The sequence below is a fragment of the Hyla sarda genome, chromosome 13, assembly GCF_029499605.1.
Source record: "Hyla sarda isolate aHylSar1 chromosome 13, aHylSar1.hap1, whole genome shotgun sequence".
Lineage (NCBI taxonomy): Eukaryota > Metazoa > Chordata > Amphibia > Anura > Hylidae > Hyla > Hyla sarda.
The window spans coordinates 21,810,672-21,836,405 of NC_079201.1; the positions used below are offsets into that span (position 1 = coordinate 21,810,672).

General features: G+C 43.9%; 1 protein-coding gene across 9 annotated transcripts in view; it reads left to right on the forward strand.

Moving 5' to 3' along the window:
• Positions 1-25,734, forward strand: part of SDK2 (sidekick cell adhesion molecule 2) — a 727,771-nt gene that overhangs the window by 190,996 nt on the left and 511,041 nt on the right. Inside the window, exon 1 of one of the 9 annotated variants that reach the window (XM_056550657.1) lies at positions 6,249-6,268. The exons of the other annotated variants lie outside the window; for them this stretch is intronic. The gene's annotated coding sequence lies outside the window, so the exon portion shown is untranslated. Of the gene's footprint in view, positions 1-6,248; positions 6,269-25,734 lie in introns of those variants that run through there. 9 annotated transcript variants of the gene reach the window in all.

Below are 25,734 nucleotides of genomic sequence, written 5' to 3' on the forward strand. Positions count from 1 at the left end.
TTCACACAGCGTGCTCTCCTAATAACAATACATTCACTTGCGTCTCATAACAAAGACACTTTGTTTCGCAGTTCAAGCAATATATTGATCTTAAAATGATAATAATTTGGAAGCCAGAGTCTGTTTGACAATACATAACCTAGAGCGTACAGAAAACCAACACAACTAGATATGGATTTTTTAAGCCTTTCTGTTCATCTTTTTCCTCTTCCGTTCACAACAGTTCTCTTTCTACATTATTTAAGGTCATCTTACCTGCGCCGCAGTTTTAGTCAACGTTGAGCTCCGGCCTGTGCACGGTTAACGTGGACAGATGATCGCCTCTTTCCCCAAAGAGAGAAGGAGTTTACAGGCATTGGAGCGTCACCGGCAGAGGACAGACGCTGCTCATTAAGCGATCCCCTCGAATCATTAGACAGATGCGCATCGCGGAGCGAAAAGCTCTCTCCGATGGCACGGTGATAAATATCCCATTGTCAGAGCTGATGTGATTGTATTAATGAGCGTAACAGCGCATTGTCTCCTAATCTCTTCCCTCCTGTTTACCTTTTTCTTGCAACCCCAACTATGTACTTAGAGGATACTGGAAGGAATTATAGAAAGTCCTGCGCCGTTCCGGATCTTTATCTTTATGAGCATTTTTGTAGCTCCTTCAGGGTCTCCACTCATTTTCCTATTATTATACATTGAATGTTTTATGCCCAGCATTACTCCTATTATTTTTTTATCTGTTCCTTATTTGCTAAATTGCTGAATGCTCAGTAAATGTGAGAGGAATAAATCATAGGCAGAATGTTCTTCTCCCCCTATGAAACAGATTACGCCGCTGCCTGCAAGACAATTCCACCCAGCTATTATTATTTGCTTGCTGTTCATTGCTTATTGTGCAGGGCGGATGGAGGTCTGGTATTTTGTGAGTCCTCGGATATACACCTACTGGGTCCAGGCTTTCTTCAGGACTTTTCAGAGTATCGTAGTGTTGCAGTAAATGTACAACACCAGTATGGATGTAGCTGAGCGGTATTGGTTGTAGAGCTCTACATTAACACAGCTTTGCTCCCAGTTATATTGGAAAAACATTGCAGTGCATTATGCTTTATGACATAGACATATATACCATAAGGAAGGCAGCTGTCCCATCAGGCTAGCCAGATCTCTTTTTCCTATAAGTTGTGTAAACCTGCATGGAAACCCTTCCCCTGCGACATTTATTTCAATGCTGGTAAAAAGCGGAAAGGACATGACTAGTGGGTAATGACACATTCTGGGAGGGGTATAGGAACACAAAAAAAGCAGGGTCATCATGGAATGTGATGGCATGAATGAGTACCAGCAGGGGCCTATTATTACTTTTGCTGTGAGAAATTCCTGTATAGCACCTTTGACATCAGTGATACATAAAATGACATATTGATCCAACGTGTTTGATCTGAACAAATCCGAATTTCCAGGAATTGGCCTCAATGAAAGAGTATGCAGTACAGTTTGCAGCAATCTGTATTTTGCAAATGGCTTGCAGACCTGCTGTAAAGTGAGCCGCCCTTGAACTTACATTTTGCAGACAATGGTATTTTTCTATTGGAATCTCCAACTTTGGAATAAGCATAAAATAGCACCTTTTTCTTTATTTTTTGTGTGTGTGTGTATGTGTGTGTATGTATATATGTGTGTGTGTGTGTATATATATATATATATATATATATATATGTGTATATATATGTATAGATAGATATATATATATATATATATATATATATATATATATATATACGGTATATATATTTATATACAATAGTTTGAAGAGTAGACAGGTGAAACCTGTCAGATGAGTATGTAGATATATATATATATATATATATATATATATATATATATATATATACATACAGATGGACCTCTTCATCATGACACAAAATCCAATAGGTGTAGCTAGGCTTTTAGTTTGCTGCCCTAGCCTTGTATCAAAATACCCATGCAAAAGGCAGTGAGGCATGTTGGTGCCCCCCAAAATACTTGACCCACTGGTCCACCTGAGATATTCAGCTATACCCTTGCATGAAGGCATGTGAGCTGCTGACACAACACTTGAACCTTTCCTTTTGTTTTTTAGCAGCGGTGTAATCTGGTGCAGACCCCTTGCCAGGAAGATAAGACCATTAAAGACTGTGGTTGTCCGACAGCTGGTACTGTGCAGAGAAGCCTTGCAGCTATGACACATTCCCTTCCGTTTCAGGCTCTCTATTGGGGGGACCAATTTAATTCAGTTCCATTCTCCTTCCCAATTCGAGATCGGGTGTGGGGAGATGGAGGGTGTGTGCCGGACAGTACAGTTGCCAGGTTTTATACTAGAATAGTCCAAGACTGTTTTTTAGGTATGATATGGTTGCATCTGCAGCGCACACCTAAATCTCTCTATGCCCGATGTCGGATCAGGATGGAGAAATGGAATAATATGATGAACCTCTGTACATAGGCCTCCTATTCATCATGTCATCGTCCACACTTCACACCATCTCCGCTACACGTCATTTTAGATTTTTTCTTTTGCACAATATAATTCTGTCTTTTCTTCACATTGTCCCATTTTCCTGATATATGCTTCCCTCCAGACCTTCTACACAATCCAGTACGACGTGTCAAAGTCGGAAATTTATCGCCTCTGTCTTTTGCTTAGTAGAGCAGCGGATCCGCGCCATATATTTTTTCATCCCTTTAATTTTTCTCTGACTTCGCGGGTTGCGTTATATGGCGTGCTCGGCATGACTTGCCTGTTGAGCAGCCCCGTTGTCCCGTTACTGCCAGGCGGGCGCAACTTTGTCGGCTGACCAGGATTTGCAGCATTTGACTAATAAGCCGGAGTAAAGCGTAAACACTGTATAAAAATTCCGCACACCACCTCCAGGTCTGCGGCACGATGGAAGGGAAATCACTGGAGACTCGGAGAGGTTATTAAAAAGGAAGAAAACATTGAAACGGTGGTAGAGCAGGAGGTGTTGTGTGTGGAGCGGGAAGTTAAGTTGGGGCCTGGCAGGGGGGGATGAGATGAGTTGATTCGAGGTCTTTCATCTGCCAGCAGATCTGTCTTAAAAAATACTGTATATTTACATTGGGGTCAGTGTTACAGCTGCGTCAGACAGCGCCATAAATCTCAGCTCATTTGAGATCCTTATAAGGAGCCCACTTACACAGTGTGTATTTTAGTGAGTGTGTCTGTGTGTATATCTGTCTGTTACCGACCATGAAATCTTCCTAATCCTCAGCCTGACCCCGAGTCGTTTAACGCTTCTCCCACAATTCTTCCATAACCGCCTGTGGCTGTCAGAGCCGGGGTTAAAATATTTATACAGATTTCTAATAAATCCCTAAAGATCTCAATTATTTTTGCTTGGGAGGATGGGAAAGGGAACGGCGAGAGAATTTGAATTTCTGTCAGCGCCAAAATTGGAGTTGTCACATCACCTGGTATGGCGGGGTCCGGTTCAGTAGAACCAATAGGGGGTCCAAATGTTACTTCTGGGATAGGCCTGAATAAGGACTAGTGTTGAGCGTGAATGTTCACAATTAGAATATTTATTGCGAATTTCGCATATTTGCGAATATAGCACGATATATTCGCAATTACGAATATTCGTAATTTTTTTTTCCCCCACATCACAGTGATTTCATCCATCCCTGCTTCCAGCTTGTGGTCTAAAGACGGCTCCTATATTATTTACTGTATTAGACTGGAGAGCGAATTTTTTCGCAAATATGAAAATATGCGAATATGCAAATATTCGTGAATATCATCACTAAAGAATATTAGGAGATTGATAGATGGATAGATAATATAGATAGGTAGATAGTTATCCGCATGCGCACACTCGCATGCCAAAATAACCATGACTATATCAAATATGCGGATTTCGTGAATATAGGACGAATATTCGTCCATATATTCGTGAAATATTGCAAATTCGAATATGGCCCCTGCCGCTCATCACTAATAAGGACTAAGGATGACTGTAAGGTAGGCACAACATTTTCATCACTTTGCGTCATCAGGCCAGGTCTTGCGTCTATAGCAGCGTTTCCCAACTAGGGTGCCTCCAGCTGTTGCAAAACTACAACTCCCAGCATGCTCGGACAGCCGTTGGCTGTCCGAGCATGCTGGGAGTTGTAGTTTTGCAACAGCTGCAGGCACCCTGGTTGGGAAACACTGTTCTAAAATATGGTCACAAACATGTTACCCAGTTTTCCTGATGTCCTTGCCAGTATCTAGTGACCCATCCTCATCATTGCCTATTAGGGTATGTTCACACGGGCAAAACCCATGCCGATGTGCAGAGCTGTGCTGTGAAACCAATGGAAGCTTCAAGGCTGGCACCTCAGAAAAAACCAAAGTGTGTTCTTTTTCCGTGGAAATCAATGGAGTTTCCACATCAAATCCCATATCAGAAATATATGTTTGTTATCTGTCTATGGAAAAGCTGGGTTAGGACCAGTATGGCCAGCATACCACCAGCTGTCACCCAGGTTAGTCATACAGTAGTAACGGCAACAAGACGTCCATCTTTTCTATATTCTTTGCGTTACATTTATGTCCTGTTGCTTATATAGCGCAAACAGTGCTGTGCAGAGATGGTTCTCACTCATGGTTTGTTCACACGGTAGGAAAATGTGCGCAATGTCCGCCCGGTAAACATTCTGCACATTTGAAAAGTTCCCGCTCAGAAATGCGTCGTCTCAGAGCATAATCTGCAGAATGTATAGATATGTGCCACTTCTTTCCGTCTGCAATTGATAAAGGGTAGTATGGTACCCGAAACGCGTCTTGCCTATGGATGTATATGCAGACTACTTTTTCTCAATAAAGTATAAGTTCTGCTAGTCACATTGAGTCATTGTTTTATTTAATTTAATTGAAATGTTATTTACCGTATGCCTCTTGGGATAGGGCCCTTCCTCTGGAGCCCTCCTTTTCTTGCCTCTCTGCTTACCGTTTTACCGGGCCTCTTGCTCAAGCTCCGTTGGCCTGCTATCCCCGTTGCCATGGGTTACGTGCCTGTTATCTACATGCAATAGGTGAGAGTCTCCAAGACAGTCGCTCACTTTTCATGATATACTCGCAGGATTATATGTCAGCAGAGAGCACTGTGGTCAAGCTGATAAGTACTGAAAGTACAGAGGTGTCATCAGAGAGCACTGTGGTCAAGCTGATAAGTACTGAAAGTACAGAGGTGTCAGCAGAGAGCACTGTGGTCAAGCTGATAAGTACTGAAAGTACAGAGGTGTCAGCAGAGAGCACTGTGGACAAGACAAAAAAGAATTTCCTATGTAGAATACAGCTGTTAAAAAGTACTGGAAGGGTAAAGATTTTTTAATAGAAGTAATTTACAAATCTGTTTAACTTTATGGCACCAGTTGATTTAAAAGAAAAAATAAATAGTTTTCCACCGGAGTACCCCTTTAAGTGTGGTATTGCAGCTCTTAAAGGGGTATTCCAGGCCAAAACTTTTTTTTATATATATCAACTGGCTCCGGAAAGTTAAACAGATTTGTAAATTACTTCTATTAAAAAATCGTAATCCTTCCAATAGTTATTAGCTTCTGAAGTTGAGTTGTTGTTTTCTGTCTAACTGCTCTCTGATGACTCACGTCCCGGGAGCTGTGCAGTTCCTATGGGGATATTCTCCCATCATGCACAGCTCCCGGGACGTGACATCATCAATGAGCAGTTAGACAGAAAACTTCAGAAGCTAATAACTATTGGAAGGATTAAGATTTTTTAATAGAAGTCATTTACAAATCTGTTTATCTTTCCGGAGCCAGTTGATATATATAAAAACGTTTTTGCCTGGAATACCCCTTTAACAATCCATGGCCAGATGTGGTGTCTCCCCCCCCCCTTGATTCCCGATCTGACAAATTGAACTGGAAGGGCTCTACAAAAGCTGGGTGACAACCATTTGAAGAATAGAGCTTTTTCCCCAGATTGAGGATGAAATGCTCTTTGGTTCCTAGGCTGAGGGAATAAAGCTCTGGCACAATGTTCCTGTGTTCACAGTTGGTCACCTCAGGAATGCGGAGGAGGAGAAGCGATGGCTCCAGAGATTTGTGTCACTTTGTAACACTTGGGGCTCAGTATCATGTATCCGGATTCCGGTGGGCGACTGGACTCCCCCCCCCCACCCCTCCACCTGCCCAGCACAGAAGCTTCACCCCCTTTCCGTCATCCCTCAGGATTTCTGAACATGCCCGTCAGACTATGGGGCACAGTTGGGGTTAGGTAAGCTGATGCCCACATGAGATCGTCGCCCAGGCAGCTGTCTCCTCTCAACGTGTCATCTAAGATAGTGTTTCCCAACCAGGGTGCCTCCAGCTGTTTCAAAACTGCAACTCCCAGCATGCCCGGACAGCCAAAGGCTGTCCGGGCATGCTGGGAATTGTAGTTTTGCAACAGCTGGAGGCACCCTGGTTGGGAAACGGTGACCTAAGCCATTGACTTCTGGGGGCAGCACAACTCCTATGTGCGGTGTTTTTACATTGGGGTTGTGTTTACTTTGTTTTCTATACAACGGATACAGTGTATTGGCCTTTTACTATGACTTACCTCTTGGTTATATATAGGGTTGCCACCTTTTTTGCAAAAAATATACTGGCCATGCTATGCCATTGCAAAATTAATTATATATGCGTGACATCACGGTGTACACATATGCAGGGGAAATGTTGTCCTATTCTGACCCCTATAACTTATTTCTACTTATACGAGTCCTGTATGGGGGCTCATATTTTGCGCCCCGATCTGTAGCTTTTAACAGTATAATTTTTGTTTTGATGGGACTATTTGATCGCTTTTTTTAAATTAAATTCGGGAGTTGCAGTTAGTTACTAACTACAACTCCCAGCATGTCCTGATACAGCATGTGGCTCGGCAGCTGCCCTAACGAAAACTACAACTCCCAGCATGTTGGACCATATATTAGTATATAGTGTAGGTAAGTGTTTCCCATCCAGGCGTGCCTCCAGCTGTTGCAAAACTACAACTCCCAGCATGTTGGACTATATAGTAATATATATTATGGGTCAGTGTTTCCTAACCAGGCGTGCCTCCAGCTGTTGCAAAACTACAACTTCCAGCATGTTGGACTATATAGTAGTATATAGTATAGGTCAGTGTTTCCTAACCAGGCGTGCCTCCAGCTGTTGAAAAACTACAACTCCCAGCATGTTAGACTATATAGTAGTATATAGTATAGGTCGGTGTTTCTAACCAGGGGTGCCTCCAGCTGTTGCAAAACTACAACTCCCAGCATGTTGGCCCATATAGTAGTATATAGTATAGGTCAGTGTTTCCCAACAAAGGGTGCCTCCAGCTGTTGCAAAACTACAACTCCCAGAATGTTGGACTATATAGTAGTATATAGTATAGATCAGTGTTTCTAACCAGGGATGGCTCCAGCTGTTGCAAAACTACAACTCCCAGCATGCCCGGACAGCCGCTGGCTGTCCGGGCATGCTGAGAGTTGTAGTTTTGCAACAGCTGGAGGCGCTCTGGTTGGGAAACACTGGTATAGTATATGGTGTAACATTCCGGGAGTTGGAGGATTGGTTGGATACATTTTTTATATAAAAATACCAGCAGGGTGGCCGAAATACCGTCTGTGCCGGTAAAATACCGGCCAGGTGGCAACCCTAATGTGATAGCAAGGGAGGTTGTACAAGGAGAAACCATGACCAGGTCTTCTGCCATCAGCCCCTTTACAGAATATGTTCTTCACAGAGGCATCCGTGTAGTCACCAGAAGGCTAAAGTGTTGGTTGCTAGGCAACAGAGTTACGTTTTTGTGACAAAGTTTGCAAAACGTATTAAATAAGTCTGAAGTATAACCACACTATTACATAGAAAAGAGCGGGCCCATTGTAAGGATCATAGGTCCATTCCTGGCCCATCACGCTGTTCCAAAACTACAACTCCCAGCATGCGTTATAACGGCTGGAAGCACACTGGTTGGGAAACACTGTTATAGAGATTAGATCTGGCCTCTCCCAGGACTATTCTCAGCCGGTGGAAAAGAGCGGCTTCTGTACCCCGGTCTCTGCTTTTCACTCCATGCCCTCCGGCATAAGGCTCTTCCGGGGCACCACAGGCCCCAGCATGGCGAAACAGAGGTGAGAGGTGACCCCCCTTAAAGGGGAACTCCACCTCTAGTCATCATCTAAAGATGTTGGTGGGCAGGGAGAGATGAGGGGGCACTAATGGCTGACAAGAGGGAGATGAGGGGACAGTACTGACTGACACATGGGGAGTTGAGGGGAAACTACTGACGGACACAGGGAGATGAGGGGACACTAATGACTGTGACACAGGAAGAGATGAGGGGACACTAATGACTGTGACACAGGGAGAGATGAGGGGACACTAATGACTGTGACACAGGGAGAGATGAGGGGACACTAATCACTGTGACACAAAGAGATGAGGGGACACTAATGACTGTGACACAGGAAGAGATGAGGGGACACTAATGACTGTGGCACAGGGAGAGATGAGGGGGACACTAATGACCTTGGCACAGGAAGAGATGAGGGGACACTAATGACTGTGGCACAGGGAGAGATGAGGGGGACACTAATGACCTTGGCACAGGAAGAGATGAGGGGACACTAATGACTGTAATACAGGGAGAGGTGAGGGGACACTAATGACTGTAATACAGGGAGAGGTGAGGGGACACTAATGACTGTGACACAGGGAAAGGTGAGGGGACACTAATGACTGTGACACAGGGAAAGATGAGGGGACACTTATGACTGTGACACAGGAAGAAATGAGGGGACACTAATGACTGTGACACAGGGAGAGATGAGGGGACACTAATGACTGACACAGGGAGGTTTGAGGGGACACTAATGACTGACACAGGGAGAGATGAGGGGACACTAATGACTGACACAGGGAGAGATGAGGGGACACTAATCACTGCGACACAGGGAAAGATGAGGGGACACTAATGACTGTAACACAGGGAGAGATGAGGGGACACTAATGACTGTGACACAGGGAAAGATGAGGGAAAACTAATGACTGACACAGGAAGAGATGAGGGGACAGTAATGACTGACACACGGAGAGATGAGGGGACACTAATGACTGTGACACAGGGAGAGAAGAGGGGACACTAATGACTGACACAGGGAGAGATGAGGGGACACTAATGCCTGATCATATGACATCATGTTTCATCAAGTGCGGCATCCTGGCTTCTAATTTTGTTTTCCTACTCCCAGATTCATAACAGATGTGTCAAGCCCTGATATATACTGGAGGGGGCGACAGGTTGGACAAAGCTGCTCTGTAATGTAGAGTGCAGAGTATGAGTGACTTTCCATAAAACGGATTAAAAAGAGAAAAAAGCACAAAAGTCATGTGTTTTATTTATTTATTTTTTGTGGAATCCTGGTCACTAGGGGGCAGTGTCGTAGCAGAATGTTTTTGTTTTACTTAGATCAAAACCACTTCTTGATTTTATTTGTCAATCATTGCTAGAACATTTAGAGAGGTCAATCGATTATATTGTGTGTATATGTACTGTATATGTGTTTATGTGTATATGTGTTTATGTGTATATGTACTGTGTATATGTGTTTATGTGTATATGTACTGTGTATATGTACTGTGTATATGTGTTTATGTGTATATGTACTGTGTATATGTGTTTATGTGTATATGTACTGTATATATGTGTTTATTTATGTTTATATGTACTGTGTATATGTGTTTATTTGTATATGTACTGTGTATGTGTTTATGTGTATATGCACTGTGTATGTGTTTATTTATGTGTATATGTACTGTGTATATGTGTTTTATTTATATGTATATGCACTGTATGTGTGTGTGTGTGTGTGTGTGTGTGTGTGTGTGTATATATATATATATATATATATATATATATATATATATATATAATCTAATGAGTTTTCTCATGAAGTATGTTAATGTCTCACTGCAAGGCAATGGCTGACGAATGGTAGCGATTACATTACTTCGTGTCTCTAGCCGTAGTTCTACAGATCGGGAATTAGATCAGTCACCTGCAATTCATATCCAGGCATTACGCGTTTTGTTAATACAAACTCATGTAATGGCAGATTCGGGGAATATGTTTGCACATTAATTCCTGCGGAGCGGAGTGGGTGTTTTAAATCAGCATTTCCATTTTGCAAATAAACTTGCATTAGCCCCCCCGCTCCCCACCGGCTCTGATTAACTCCGATATCATTTCTGCTTCGGTTTAAAATAAACAAATATTGTCCTCCGTAGACTTCCTTGAAGTTCCCGCCAGCGGCTGCCTTAGAAGGGATTCAGCGGCGGGCTTATTAATTCATGACACACTCCCGGAGAACATGTGCAAAATATATCAAGGTGCTGTTGGAATAACAGCATGGCGTCTAATGTAAACCACAGCGCAACAGCACAAGATGGAGTTTTGCGACGGCAGCGAGTTCCTTTATTAAGAAAATTAGTATAGCGAATCTCTTTTGTGTTTTCCCATAATGCCGACTTTATTTATACGGTTTAATGCCGGCGATTCTGGAGGAAAATCACATTTTCTCATATTCTGGCCTAGTAATAACCGTCTCGGTGGCAGTCAGCCATTTACTCCGCTATGCATATTGCAAAGATTTCATTGGCCCCCGGGCACAGGGTGAATTGTAGACTGCGAGATTTTATTTCACTGACCTTGGGTCAGCCTTGAATATTACACCTGTCCCATTGTTGCTGGCTCTGAAAGCAATAGGGAAACGATCAGGGGTTAGTGAATACCCTATGGCATGGAAGGGGTTAAACGTGGACACTTGATCTTCTAAAGACCTTCGCTTTGATCACGGGGCATAGATCAGACTGGTGGCAATGAAGGGGTTAAAGTGGAAACAGGACAAAAGGCGATGAGGGGGTGGACTAACTTTGGAAAAGGGATTTTTGGGAACCTATTGAATCAGCGCCTGGAAACAGCTGACGGGGGACGGATGGGATTAAAACATTCTTTGGGAATCAGAACACGGGCAAGGGGGATGGGGGGGGGGGGAGACAAAGAAGAAGCTTTACAGGAATAACCCCACAGTGTGACCCTTATCAAAGGGGATCGTCCGCAGCTCCGGGACAGGGAGTGTATACAGTATATAGGATACATTGATTGTCCCTTGCATTCTGTATACTTTACAGAGAAGTTTGTATACACAGAAGTGTATTAGAGCTGTGTGCCTCATTGAACTGTTTCTTCTCAATCAATTTAGGGCCGTCCAGAATCTTAATACCACAGAGTAAGGCCGGTTTTACACTTGTATTTTATAGATGCATTTTTTTTGGACCTGTATTGTGCCCGTAAGACCCTGCCGACCCACAAACAGCATTTTAGGTCTAGGCCGGCAACATGTTGGCATAACTGAGCCACGTTTTTTGTTAAAGTTCCAGTTCAACCATGCGTCTAAGGCCGTGTTCACATCATGTTTTAGTTTCAGGGCTTTCATTGAACTGTACATCAGCGAAATGTCAAAAGGAATGCCGACGTGTTGCCAACTGGCCCATAGACTTCAATGGGCAGAATGTAGTCCAATTGTGTTCAGCCCAAATGCATTGCCGTCTATGAAGACAACTCATTTCCAAGTGGTCCCTAGCACGGTTGTGTCGGCGCCTGCAGTATGTCTGCCTGGAAATTTTTTCGAGAATAGGGCCAACATGTCCTGTTAAACATAGCAGTGGACCCCATATGGCCAAACTGAGTTACCCCTAGTGACTTTATATGGGACGTATCCGCGATTTTCATCAGACTCATAACGGAGGCTTGTGAAATTTTGTATACGTCCCTAACTGAGTCACTAGGTGACTCCTTTTGGCCATAGAAGTGAATGGGGCCCGCTGCTCCTGTTAGCAGTATACGTCAGCATCCAGTTTTCAGTGGGGTACCAACAGAAATGATTAACAGGGGCAGGAACGTAATGTGATTGTGGTGGCCCAGTACAGGAGATGTTACCCCGTACCCTTGCTGTCATGTCAGGCAGCCTCCTTCAGTGTCCCCAGGGCCCCTTGCACCTGTTTCCCCCCTGTACATATGTTCTGTAGTGTATTGTAAAATAAAATGTTTTGTATCTTTAAGGGTTATGTCATGTGATTGTTACCCAGGAGGTACCAGTGACCAGGTGATCCCAGGGGTGACCTATGGGCTCCCTGCTGGTCTCCCCCATATAAGCCCTGGGTGGACCTTCTCTCTCCTCTGCTGAGGTCCAGTGTAGTCGCCTAGTGTGTGTGTCCAGAGTGTTGGAGGCCTCAAAGTCCAGTCCTGCAGCCGCCATCAAGTCAAGTAAGATAAAGTCACAGCTTTAGGAGTCAAGTCAAGTCAGTCCCTGTCATCTGTCAAGTCAGCGTGGTCTGCATTCAATTGTCCAGTCCTACTATAAGTCCCAGCAAACCCTTAAGGTCTCTGCGTCACTGGTCACCTCCTTGGGCCCTGGCTGAACTGTATAGACTTTACCATCTGTCTACTCTCAGTAAAGCTACCGTTGTCCGTAACTTGGCGTCTGAGTCCAGGATCCAGCGTTATACCTTCAGGTGGTTTTAGGCTAAACCACGCCCTGGCGTCACGAATACAAGGGATTAATGCCATCTGCCCCTAGGGTAACAACATCTGCCCTCATCACACCCCACTCCCACATGATCGTAACCTCAGACTATGTTCGGCTCATTGAAGCCTATGAGCTCGTTGACAACATTTCGAGCTATACATCGCCATTCCTCTTTGACGTTTTGCCAGCAGAATAAAGCCTAATGACCCAAACCAGATCCGTAGATGCCGTTAGTTCAGCGTATTAGACTGGCGTTCAGTTTGGGACTTGAAGCCATATTGTAGATACATAAATGCATCTGTATTATTCTGCGTAAAATAGTTAATAATGAGGGTCCCTTCTGTTAGTCCCCCCTCCCTTCTCTCTCTCTTCCCATCCTGAACAGATATAGCCATGTAAGAGATAGGAATACCATACAATTTACATAGGGGAATCCATGGATGTCTTTGGTGTTGGAGTTGTCTTTCCAGTCCTTTAGCACTGGGTCATGCTAAACTTATCTGGCTAATATAAAGGTGGCCCAGATTTTGCCTCCCCTCCTTTCTATCAGTTACCAGACATCTTGAAAATGCGCAACTTTTTGTGGTGTCCCAGTACCGCATCCTATATGGTACCTGTGTATAGGTCCCCATAGCCAGAGTCCCCAGGACGTTGGGGGTCCTTTTGTATAGTTTATCCCTTGTCACCTCTCACCCATATAGTCATTAACCTCACCACATGTTCATTATTTATAAAAGTCTGACTGTACAAATGTATATAAATAGTTAATTACCTGTACGGAGCGTAGCAGGACCTCCGGGTCACGTGATCAGGTAAACTCTATGGTATTTTGCTTAAGGACCTTTGGAGGTCCCTGTGACGTATTGCACCCATCATCCTTTGTGACGGTGAGTGATAGATATTTGGACCAATAAAAACGGCCCTGCCCATATAAGGGCGCGGCGGCCATTAATCCCTCTCTTGTTCCTGGGCTTTCAAGCAAGCAGCATCTCTGCGCAGCTGTCTTCAGTGAGTTTAGGCCCGAGCCTTGCAGCACTCTGCAAGATCACCGGACCTTATCTATCCCCTAAATCCGGACGGATCTGCACAATTAACCCTCAGAGACTTATGATAGAATTCAAGGTCCGCAACAACTGTCAGTCACTGAACTATATCGAGACTGTTGAATGAGACTGTTACTGTTCATTGGACGTACAGCAAGCCTTTAAGTAAAGTTATCCAAGTTCAAGTTCAACTATCTTGTGGACCTTCAGTCATTATTCACATGCACCTGTCGTTACTGGGAAGGGCGGCGATAGGCCGGAGAATTATCTCAGCATAATAGCCCTCAGCCTGGCGTCACGAACTATAGGGTTAACATTAACCCCTGCTATACCAAAGCAATACCCTGACTGTACTACCCCTACCCTTGAGGCCTACCACATTTTCATAATCCAATACTTGATCGGATTTTATTTTCACATATTGAGTTGCATTACACTTAAAGGGGTACTCCACTGGGAAAAAAATTTTAATTTTTTTTAAATCAACAGATTTGTAAATTACTTCTATTAAAAAAATATTAATCATTCCAGTACTTTTCAGCTGCTCTATGCTCCACAGGAAGTTCTTTTCTTTTTGAATTTCCTTTCTGTCTGACCACAGTGCTCTCTGCTGACACCTCTGTCCATTTTAGGAACTGTCCAGAGCAGGAGAGGTTGGCTATGGGGATTTGCTCCTACACTGGACAGTTTCTGACATGAACAGCAGGTGTCAGCAGAGAGCACTGTGGTGAGACAGAAAGGAAATTAAAAAAGAAAAGAACTTCCACTGGAGCATACAGCAGCTGATAAGTACTGGAAGGATTAAGATTTTTAAATAGAAGTCATTTACAAATCTGTTTAACTTAATAGCACCAGTTGATTTAAAAAAAAAAAAAATGTTTTCCAGCGGAGTAACTCTTTAATATTTCGGTATTCTTGTATTTATAATGTGATATAGAGTTGTGTCTGGCTATACGATGCATCCACGGACGGTATATGAGACACGTGGCATGTGGGAGTCAATCCTGAGACACTTAAGAGGGTACATGCAAACTGCCAAGGAACTACTTGTCCTTGGCCAGCGCAGGTTACTCTGCCAGGATAAGCAAATCCTGGAATCCTGCAAAACTCTCACTCCGAAATTAGGACACTTTCACCTCCTTTGTTGCCATAAGACACTGTTTGGCAAACAGTGTGCCTCCAGCTGTTTCAAAACTACAACTCCCAGCATGCCCGGACAGCCAACGGCTGTCCGGGCATGCTGGGAGTTGTAGTTTTGCAACAGCTGGAGGCACACTGTTTGGGAAAAAAACTGCCATAAGGACAGTGATCCCTGGGCGTACATAGATGTGGATGATGCACTCATTGTATTGTTCCTTAGTCATATCCTGCAAGAGTTAAAAAAAAATGCAGCGTAGGTCAAGTGGACACATCCGTATGTGGGATGGATTGCAATAACTGATGTAGCAGAGTGGAGTTTAACATGTCACTTTTTTTGCATTATTTTTGTATTTCGGTTACAAGACCATAATAGATCTGTAGTTTTGTAGGATTATTGACTATCAAAGTGGTGCGAATTAATTTAAAGGGGTACTCCGGTAGAAAACATAATTTTTTTTTTTTTTTTAAATCAACTGGTGCCAGAAAGTCAAACAGATTTGTAAATGACTACTAATAAAAAATCTTTATCCTTCCAGTACTTTTTAGTAGCTGTATGCTACAGAGGAAATTCTTTTCTTTTTGAATTTCTTTTTTGTCTTGTCCACAGTGCTCTCTGCTGACACCTCTGTTCGTATCAGGAACTGTCCAGAGCAGGAGAAAATCACCATGGCAAACTTATGCTGCTCCGGACAGCTCCTGACACGGACAGAGGTGTCAGCAGAGAGCACTGTGGTCAGACAAAAAAAAAAGAAATTGAAAAAGAAAAGAATTTCCTCTGTAGCATACAGCTGCTAAAAAGTATTGGAAGGGTAAAGATTTTTTAATAGAAGTAATTTACAAATCTGTTTAACTTTCTGACACCAGTTGATTTAAAAAAAAAAAAAATGTTTTTCACCGGAGTACCCCTTTAACCCCTTCAGGACCAAGCCCATTTTGGCCTTAAGGACCAGAGCGTTTTTTGCACATCTGACCACTGTCACTTTAAACATTAATAACTCTGGAATGCTTTTAGTTATCATTCTGATTCCGAGACTGTTTTTTCGTGACATATTCTACTTTAACATGGTGGTAAATTTTTGTGGTAACTTGCATCCTTTCCTTGTGAAAAATCCTAAAATTTGATGAAAAATTTGAAAATTTAGCATTTTTCTAACTTTGAAGCTCTCTGCTTGTAAGGAAAATGTATATTACAAATAAAAAAAATTTTTATTCACATATACAATATGTCTACTTTATGTCTGCATCATAAAAGTGACGAGTTTTTACTTTTGGAAGACACCAGAGGGCTTCAAAGTTCAGCAGCAATTTTCCAATTTTTCACAAAATTTTCAAACTCACTATTTTTCAGGGACCAGTTCAGGTTTGAAGTGGATTTGAAGGGTCTTCTTATTAGAAATACCCCACAAAAGACCCCATTATAAAAACTGCACCCCCCAAAGTATTCAAAATGACATTCAGTAAGTGTTTTAACCCTTTAGGTGTTTCACAGGAATAGAAGCAAAGTGAAGGAGAAAATTCACAATCTTCATTTTTTACACTCGCATGTTCTTGTAGACCCAATTTTTTAATTTTTACAAGGGGTAAAAGGAGAAAATGTATACTTATATTTGAAGCCTGATTTCTCTCGAGTAAGCACATACCTCATATGTCTATGTAAAGTGTTCGGCGGGCGCAGTAGAGGGCTCAGAAGGGAAAGAGCGATAAGGGGATTTTGGAGAGTACGTTTTTCTGAAATGGTTTTTGGGGGCATGTTGCATTTAGGAAGCCCTTATGGTGCCAGAACAGCAAAAAAACCCTCACATGGCATACCATTTTGGAAACTAGACCCCTTGAGGTACGTAACAAGGAATAAAGTGAGCCTTAATACCCCACAGGTGTTTCACGACTTTTGCATATGTAAAAAAAAAATTTTTTTTTTCACTAAAATGTGTGTTTCCCCCCAAATTTCACATTTTTCCAAGGGTTAATAGCAGGAAATACCCCCCAATATTTGTAACCCCTTCTCTTCTGAGTATGGAGGTACCCCATAAGTTGACCTGAAGTGCACTATGGGTGAACTACAATGCTCAGAAGAGAAGGAGTCATATTTGGCTTTTTGAGAGCAAATTTTGCTCGGGGGGCATGTCGCATTTAGGAAGCCCCTATGGTGCCAGAACAGCAAAAAATACCCACATGGCATACCATTTTGGAAACTAGACCCCTTGAGGAATGTAATAAGGAATAAAGTGAGCCTTATTACCCCACAGGTGTTTCACGACTTTTGCATATGTAAAAAATTTTTAAAACATTTCCACTAAAATGTGTGTTTCCCCCCTAATTTCACCTTTTTGCAAGGGTTAATAGCAGAAAATACCCCCCAAAATTTGTAACCCCATCTCTTCTGAGTATGGAGGTACCCCATAAGTTGACCTGAAGTGCACTATGGGCGAACTACAATGCTCAGAAGAGAAGGAGTCATATTTGGCTTTTTGAGAGCAAATTTTGCTCGGGGAGCATGTCGCATTTAGGAAGCCCCTAAGGTGCCAGAACAGCAACAAAAAAAAACACATGGCATACCATTTTGGAAACTAGACCCCTTGAGGAACGTAACAAGGGGTACAGTGAGCATTTGCCCCCCACTGGTGTCTGACAGATCTTTGGAACAGTGGGCTGTACAAGTTTTCATTTTCATGGACCACTGTTCCAAAGATCTGTCAGACACCTGTGGGGGGTAAATTCTCACTGCACCCCTCATTACATTCCGTGAGGGGTGTCGTTTCCGAAATGGGGTCACATGTGGGTTTTTTTTTTTTTGCGTTTGTCAAAACCGCTGTAACAATCAGCCACCCCTGTGCAAATCACCTCAAATGTACATGGTGCGCTCTCCCTTCTGGGCCTTGTTGTGCGCCCCCAGAGCACTTTGCGCTCACATATGGGGTATCTCTGTAGTCGGGAGAAATTGCGTTACAAATTTTGGGGGGCTTTTTTCCCTTTTACCTCTTGTGAAAATGTAAAGTATAGGGCAACATCAGCATGTTAGTGTAAAAAATAAAAAAAATTTACACTAACATTCTGGTGTAGACCCCAACATTTCCTTTTCATGAAGGGTTAAAGAAGAAAAAGCCCCCCAAACCTTGTAACGCAATTTCTCCCGAGTACAGCGATACCCCATATGTCGCCCTAAACTGTTGCCCTGAAATACGACAGGGCTCCAAAGTGAGAGCGCCATGCGCATTTGAGGCCTAAATTAGGGATTTGCATAGGGGTGGACATAGGGGTATTCTACGCCAGTGATTCCCAAACAGGGTGCCTCCAGCTGTTGCAAAACTCCCAGCATGCCTGGACAGTCAACGGCTGTCCGACAATACTGGGAGTTGTTGTTTTTCAACAGCTGGAGGCTCTGCTTTGGAAACAGTGGTGTACCGGACGTTCTTATTGGGGGAGGGGGGCTGTGTAAGGGTATGTGTATATGTAGTGTTTTTAACTTTTTATTTTATTTTGTGTTAGTTAGGGCGGGGGGGGGGGGGGTGGCTTGCATCAGCTGTTGCAAAACCACAACTCCCAGCATGCATGGTCTGTTAGTGCATGCTGGGAGTCATAGTTTTGCAACAGCTGGAGGCACACAGGTTAGGAAACACTGAGTTAGAAACAGACAATGTTTCCCAACCAGTGTGTCTCCAGTTGTTGCAAAACTACAACTCCCAGCATGCCCAGACAGCTGAAGGGCATGCTGTGAGTTGTAGTTCGGCAACATCTGAAGGGCCAGATGTTGCTGAACTAAAACTCCCAGCATGCCTGGATAGTCAGTGCATACTGGGAGTTGTAGTTTTGCAACAGCTGGAAGAGCACAGATTGGAGACCATTATACAATGGTCTCCAAACTGGGGCCCTCCAGATGTTGCAAAACTACAACTCCCAGCATGCATGGTCTTTTAGTGCATGCTGGGAGTTATAGTTTTGCAACAGCTGGAGGCACACAGGTTAGGAAACACTGAGTTAGAAACAATGTTTCCCAACCAGTGTGTCTCCAGCTGTTGCAAAACTACAACTCCCAGCATGCCCAGACAGCTGAAGGGCATGCTGGGAGTTGTAGTTCGGCAACATCTGAAGGGCCAGATGTTGCTTAACTAAAACTCCCAGCATGCCTGGACAGTCAGTGCATGCTGGGAGTTGTAGTTTTGCAACAGCTGGAAGAGCACAGATTGGAGACCATTATACAATGGTCTCCAAACTGGGGCCCTCCAGATGTTGCAAAACTACAACTTCCAGCATGCCCAGACAGCCAAAGGCTGTCTAGGCATGCTGGGATTTGTAGTTTTCAGACTCCTAGAAGCAGCAGTGAAGATCTTCACTGCTGCTTCTGAGGACCATATACTTACCTGCCGGTCCCGTCGCTGCTCGTCCACGTGGCCGGTCCTGCCGCTGCTCCAGGTAAGTCCGCCGGTCCCCACGTGTTCCCCCCGTGTGCCGCAGGTCCCCGCGAGTCCCTGCAGCCTTCGTCCCCCGTTCTGCCTGACTTCCAGGGGCGGGCAGTGCGGGGGATCTGAACTTTCACCCCAGATCACTGTGATTGGTCCACAGGGACCAATCACAGTGATCGCTGACCAGGACCATCAATTGATGGTCCTGGGGGTGAAGCAGAAGTTGTCCCCTGCTGGAAACAGCGGGACTTCTGCCAGTTAACCCGTGCGATGCTGCGCATCGCCGGGTTAACTGAATGTCATTTATAAACGCCGGGATGCGCGAACGCACTGCACAACCCGGCGTTTATATATGACATTCTGCGGGAAGGGGTTAAGCTGTCTGGGCATGCTGGGAGTTGTAATTTTGCAACAGCTGGAGGCACGCTGGTCTGGAAACGCTGCCCTAGAGGAGTTTTTTTTTCCCCCCTCTTCTGATTGTTTGTGCCGTTGGCTGTCTAGGCATGCTGGGAGTTGTAGTTTTGCAACAGCTGGAGGCACCCTGGGGGATCAGACACTTATCCCCTATTTTGTGAATATATATTTTTTTTTACCGCCGGATAATGTTTATGCCAGCGCAAAAGATAAGTGTAGCAACTGATATTAGTAGTTCCTTTATTTACATAGCGCCAACATATTCCGCAGCTTGTCATCCCCCAAAATCATCCCAGTCCTCATTGGAGGATGACTTTTTGTGAGTTATGGATTTGTTTTTGGCTATGCGGGCATGCTGGGAGTTGTAGTTTTTGCAACAGCTGGAGGCACACTGGATGGGAAACACTGCATTAGAGGCAATGCCAGCTGTTGTGGGTGCCCCGAATGCATGCCAGGAGTTATGGCCCCTCCCACCAGCGTACGCCCCTCCCACACGTCTGCACGCATGCTGACTCCATTCATTTATACATGTGCGAATGCAATTCTTACATTCCCTAAGCCGTAGGACAGTGGTCTTCAACCTGTGGACCTCCAGATGTTGCAGAACTACAACAGCCGTTGGCTGTCCGGGCATGCTGAGAGTTGTAGTTTTTCAACATCTGGAGGTCCGCAGGTTGAAGACCACTGCCGTAGGATCTTATTATGGGGGAGATTTATCAAAACCTGTGCAGAGGAAAAGTCGACCAGTTGCCAATAGCAACCAATCAGATCGCTTCTTTCATTTTTGAAAAGGCCTCTGAAAAATGAAAGAAGCGATCTGATTGGTTGCTATGGGCAACTGGTCAAAGGTATGCAAAGGTCTTGATGAATCTCGCCTTATGTCTCTAGCCTATAAACCTGTGGTTTCCAACCTGCGGACCTCCAGATGTTGCAAAACTACAACTCCCAGCATGCCCGGACAGCCGTTGGCTGTCCGGGCATGCTGGGAGTTGTAGTTTTGCAACAGCTGGAGACACCCTGGTTGGGAAACACTGATATAGACCAATGACAATGATCTGTAGTGATAGAAGCGAGGCATGCTGAGACTTATAGTCACTCATAATCAGGGCTCAAGTCCTGCAGGAACGCATGGGAACTGAGTTCCTGCACTTTTTCTACAGCAGGAACGTCATTCTCATTAATAGGAGTTCTGCAGGACCAGCCCTTGCTGGGAGTTGTAGTTTTGCAACATCTGGAGGTCCGCAGGTTGGAGACCACTGCTATAAACGCATATATATCTATCTATCTATCTATCTATATATATATATATATATATATATATATATATATAATTCTCTTCCCACTAAAGTAACCTTTTATCTGTATCATGTGACACCAGAGGGAGACATTAGACTTGTTTTATTTTATTTTTTTATAGCATCTAGACCCCTATAGACTATTACCGCCTGCTTACCATATGCCGACAAGCTATAACATTATCCTAAACATCTCACCAAGTCCCAGCGTTCTCTTTGTGGCGTCTCTCGCGTCCTTTCTTTTATTTTTATAGGAGTAAATGTGACCTATGTGATTACAGGGCATTCCCACCGCTGGCTCTGCTGGCACACTAGATAATTACAAGTCGCACACAAGAAAGGAGGCAAGCGGCAGAAATTGGCTGCTAAATGCCAACATGTTCATTTGCTAAAAGTAGATTCTGGTATAACGTTAGCTTAAAGGAATGCCTTGATGTTGGCCATGGCAACCGATGGGGCTGCAGACTTCGTGTTTCCTGCATGGGTTAGGAAAAAAAAAAAATCTAAAAAATCTGACGTGACTATTTAGGGTGTGTTCACACCTTCAGTTTTTTAATTACATTAAAGGGGTACTCCCGTGGAAAACGTTTTTAAAGGACATCTGTAGCGGTACAAACACTTATCCCCTATCCTCAAGATAGGGAATAAGTGTTTGATCGCGGGGGGGTCCGAACGCTGGGGCCCCCGGCGATCTCCTGTACGGGGCCGCGGCTCTCCCGTGCAGGGGGCGTGCCAGCCGCAGCATGACATTGCGGCCGGCACGCCTCCTCCATACATCTCTATAGATCTATAGAACTGTATGGAGACGGGGAGGAGACGGGGCGTCACCGTCGACCTCTAGGTCGACGCTACATCACCATGGGCGCTAATGCCGGCGCCCCGTTAGGGAAATCGAGGGGGGTCCCAGCGGTCGGACCCCCCCGCGATCAAACACTTATCCCCTATCCTGTGGATAGGGGATAAGTGTAATTCCGCTGCAGTTGTCCTTTAAATCAACTGGTGCCAGAAAGTTAAACAGATTTGTAAATTACTTCTATTAAAAAATCTCAATCCTTCCAGTACTTTTTAGGGGCTGTATGCTACAGAGGGGCTTTACTTTGTAGATTTCTCTGATGTCATGACCACAGTGCTCTCTGCTGACCTCTGCTGTCCATTTTAGGAACTGTCCAGAGCAGCATATGTTTGCTATGGGAATTTTCTCCTGCTCTGGACAGTTCCTAAAATGGACAGCAGAGAGCACTGTGGTCATGACATGAATTTGGAATTTCCGTGCTGGAAACATCTGGCACGGAAACTCCACCTTGTGCACAGCGCCGCAGAATCCCATTGAATTAATTCTTCAGCAGAATCTCCATGCAGAATTCCAATGAAATTCCGACATGTGAACATAGCCTAATACTACAGTCCCTTTCACTTCAATAGACCCGTGTTGCAATATCAAACACAACCTGCGGACAAGAGTGGCGTTGTTAATGCAAAAAATTGAAGCAGCCTTTTTCTATTATGGAACAAAGCCAGGAATGAATGTGAAAGGAGGAGACGTCTCTGGCTATGTTCATACTCGGTATTTAATGCAGTTTTTTGAGCCATAATACCGCCATGTATTGATTATGGTTCTGTTGAACTCGATAGAGAAATGGCTAAGAAATTAGCAGCAGGTTTTTTGCAGTGTGTGAATTCAGCCTGAGGCCATGTTCAGACGGCGGAATTTTCGCAATTCCTCACAATTTCGAAACAGAATAGCGAATTTCTCCAAACACAGAATTTTGCTGGAATTAAAAGCCCCATTGATTTCAATGGAATTAGGCAAAATTTAAGGACAAGTCTTTACATTTTGTAGAATGCGGACGTGCACATTCTTTTGGCGGAATCTGGATTGAGGTTGGAACTTTCCTAGTAAGATTAGTGATGAGCGGCAGGGGCCATATTCGAATTTGCAATATTTCGCAAATATATGGATGAATATTTGTCCTATATTTGCGAAATTCGCATATTCCCTATGTTTTTTCATTTTTTTTTCATGCAAACATTTTTTATGAAATTTGCATAGTGCGCATGCGCGATCATATCTTTCACCTAAAAGAAGGGAGGGATCTGTGTCCTCTGAATGGAAGTGCCGATATTCGGCGAATATTTGCATATTCTCAAAAAAAAATAAAAAAAATAATTGCCATTACATGTGTATATATATATATATATATATATATATATATATATATATATATATCACACTATATTCTAAATATTTGCGAAATCACGAAGTACCGATATTCACGGTAAAAATTCCCATTTAGAATATTCGCACTCAACACTAATTAAGATCAATAGGATCCTGCTGCAAGTGGATTCCGAGCAGAATACCTGCTGTGTGCGTGGGCCCTGAAAGGTCATGTATGACAGATCTGCCTAGATATGAAGTAATACTAAAACACAGAATCTGGGTCATTCAGGAATCTGGGAAAGCTGAGTAAGAACTACTGAGGCCATAATGAATACTAAATGCAATAGTTGGGTTCACACCACGTTTTTCAAGTACGTTTCCCGTATACGTCTTCATTATTGAAAAGGTATGGAACCGTATTGAAAACCCTATATATAGACAAATAATTGAAAACCGGATGCACCCGGTTGCGTACAGTTTGCTTGCAATACGGTTTTCTCCCGTACTCAACACCGTGGTTCACCACGGTTTTTGTCTCCGGTTTAAAAACCGTACAGCAACCGCATACATTTTTTTTTTAACATGGATGTCAATGGGAAACGCACATGTATACGGTTCCATACGGGAAACTGTATACGTTTTTTTTTCTTTGCACATGCGCATTTGCTTCCTAAAGTCCCCACACAAGACCCCTCCCATTAAAAATGGACACAATTTTCAAAAACGTATGTTTTAAAAAAAAAAAAAAAAACAGACGGAACTGTATGCACTTTTAAAAACAGTATACGGTTTTAAAACGCATACGGTTAACTTTTTCCTCATATGGTTCCATCCGTTTTTTTGCCATAGGGTTTTCTTTAGAAAAACGGATTGAAAACAGGAAGGCAAAAACGTGGTGTGAACCCAGCCTAAGGCCGCATTCACACTTTGTTTTTACATTACGGGCGCCGGATCCGGCTGGGGGAGGGGCAAACCGTGCTCTCCTGTACCCCAGCCGAACCAGCGCTGAACTCCATTTACTTTAATGAGCCGACCGGAGTGAAACGGTGTCTCTGGTCGGCTCATTTTTGACCCGTATGCGGTTTCCTGACCGGACCTAAAATCGTAGTATACTACGATTTGAGGTCCGGTCACAAAACCAGATACGGGTCAAAAATGAGCCGACCGGAGTCACCGTTTGACTCCGGTCGGCTCATTAAAGTAAATGGAGTCACGGGCTGATCCGGCTGGGGTACGGGAGAGCACGGTTTGCCCCTCCCCCAGCTGGATCCGGCGCCCGTAATGTAAAAACGAAGTGTGAATGCGGCCTTAGTATAACTGCATCTTGCGATGTATAGTATTATGAGCAAGGGGTCAAGTCCCAGGGAAAAAAAAGTGTGGGATCTCTTCCAATAAAGGGCTGGTCCTGCAGAACTCCTATTAATGGGAATGACGTTCCTGCTGTAGAAAAAGTGCAGGAACCCAGTTCCCACACGTTCCTGCAGGACTTGAGCCCTGATTATGAGTGACTATAAGTCTCAGCATGCCTCGCTTCTATCACTACAGATCATTGTCATTGGTCTATATCAGTGTTTCCCAACCAGGGCGTCTCCAGCTGTTGCAAAACTTCAACTCCCAGCATGCTCGGACAGCCAACGGCTGTCCGGGCATGCTGGGAGTTGTAGTTTTGCAACAGCTGGAGACGCCCTGGTTGTACAAAAAATAATAAAACAAATTAGGGGAGATTTATCAAAATCTGTGCAAAGGAAAAGTTACCCAGTTGCCCATAGCAACCAATCAGATCGCTTCTTTCATTTTGCAGAGGCCTTGTTAGAAATTTAAGAAGCGATCTGATTGGCTGCTATGGGCAACTGGGCAACTTTTCCTTTGCACAGGTTTTGATCTCCCCAGCATGGTCAGATATATGGATGAGGTGTGGCCAATCAGGAGGCTTCATCCAGGTTTGGGGGCGGGGCTTATCATCCAGTCACCTGTGAGGTGAAGAGGAGCTCAGTCCTGTCAGGAGATGGTGAGAGACAATGAGGTAAAAGCTTAGTCAGTGTATACAGCTGTATACTGTGCCCTCAGGAGGGTTATAATGGCCGCCTGCGGTATATACTCCTGTCCTGATCTCATATACAGCGCCTGTTCTCTGTCTGACAGGAATCGGTCTGCAGGTGGCGCCATACTGAGGACATTACCTTAACCCAGTGTTTCCCAACCAGGGTGCCTCCAGCTGTGGCCAAACTACAACTACCAGCATGCCCGGACAGCCTTTGGCTGTCCGGGTATGATGGGAGTTGTAGTTTGGCCACAGCTGGAAGCACCCTGGTTGGGAAAACCTGCCTTAACCTGTGGGTATCTAGTATTAGTAATAGTAATGTGTGTAATAATGGTGGTAGTAGTATGGTGATGGGGAGAGTAGTCCTAGTAATATAATGTCACAGTGGTATTTGTAGTGCTTCTAGTACTGGTGGTAACATTGGATTTAAAGGGTTATCAAAAAAAAAATAATATATATTCAACTGGCTCCAGAAAGTTAACCCCTTAAACCTTTTAGTTTATGCATTTTAGTTTTTTTTCCTCCTTACCTTTTAAAAAATCATAACTCTTTCAATTTTCCACCTAAAAATCCATAATATGACTTATTTTTTGCGTCACCAATTCTACTTTGCAGTGACATCAGTCATTTTA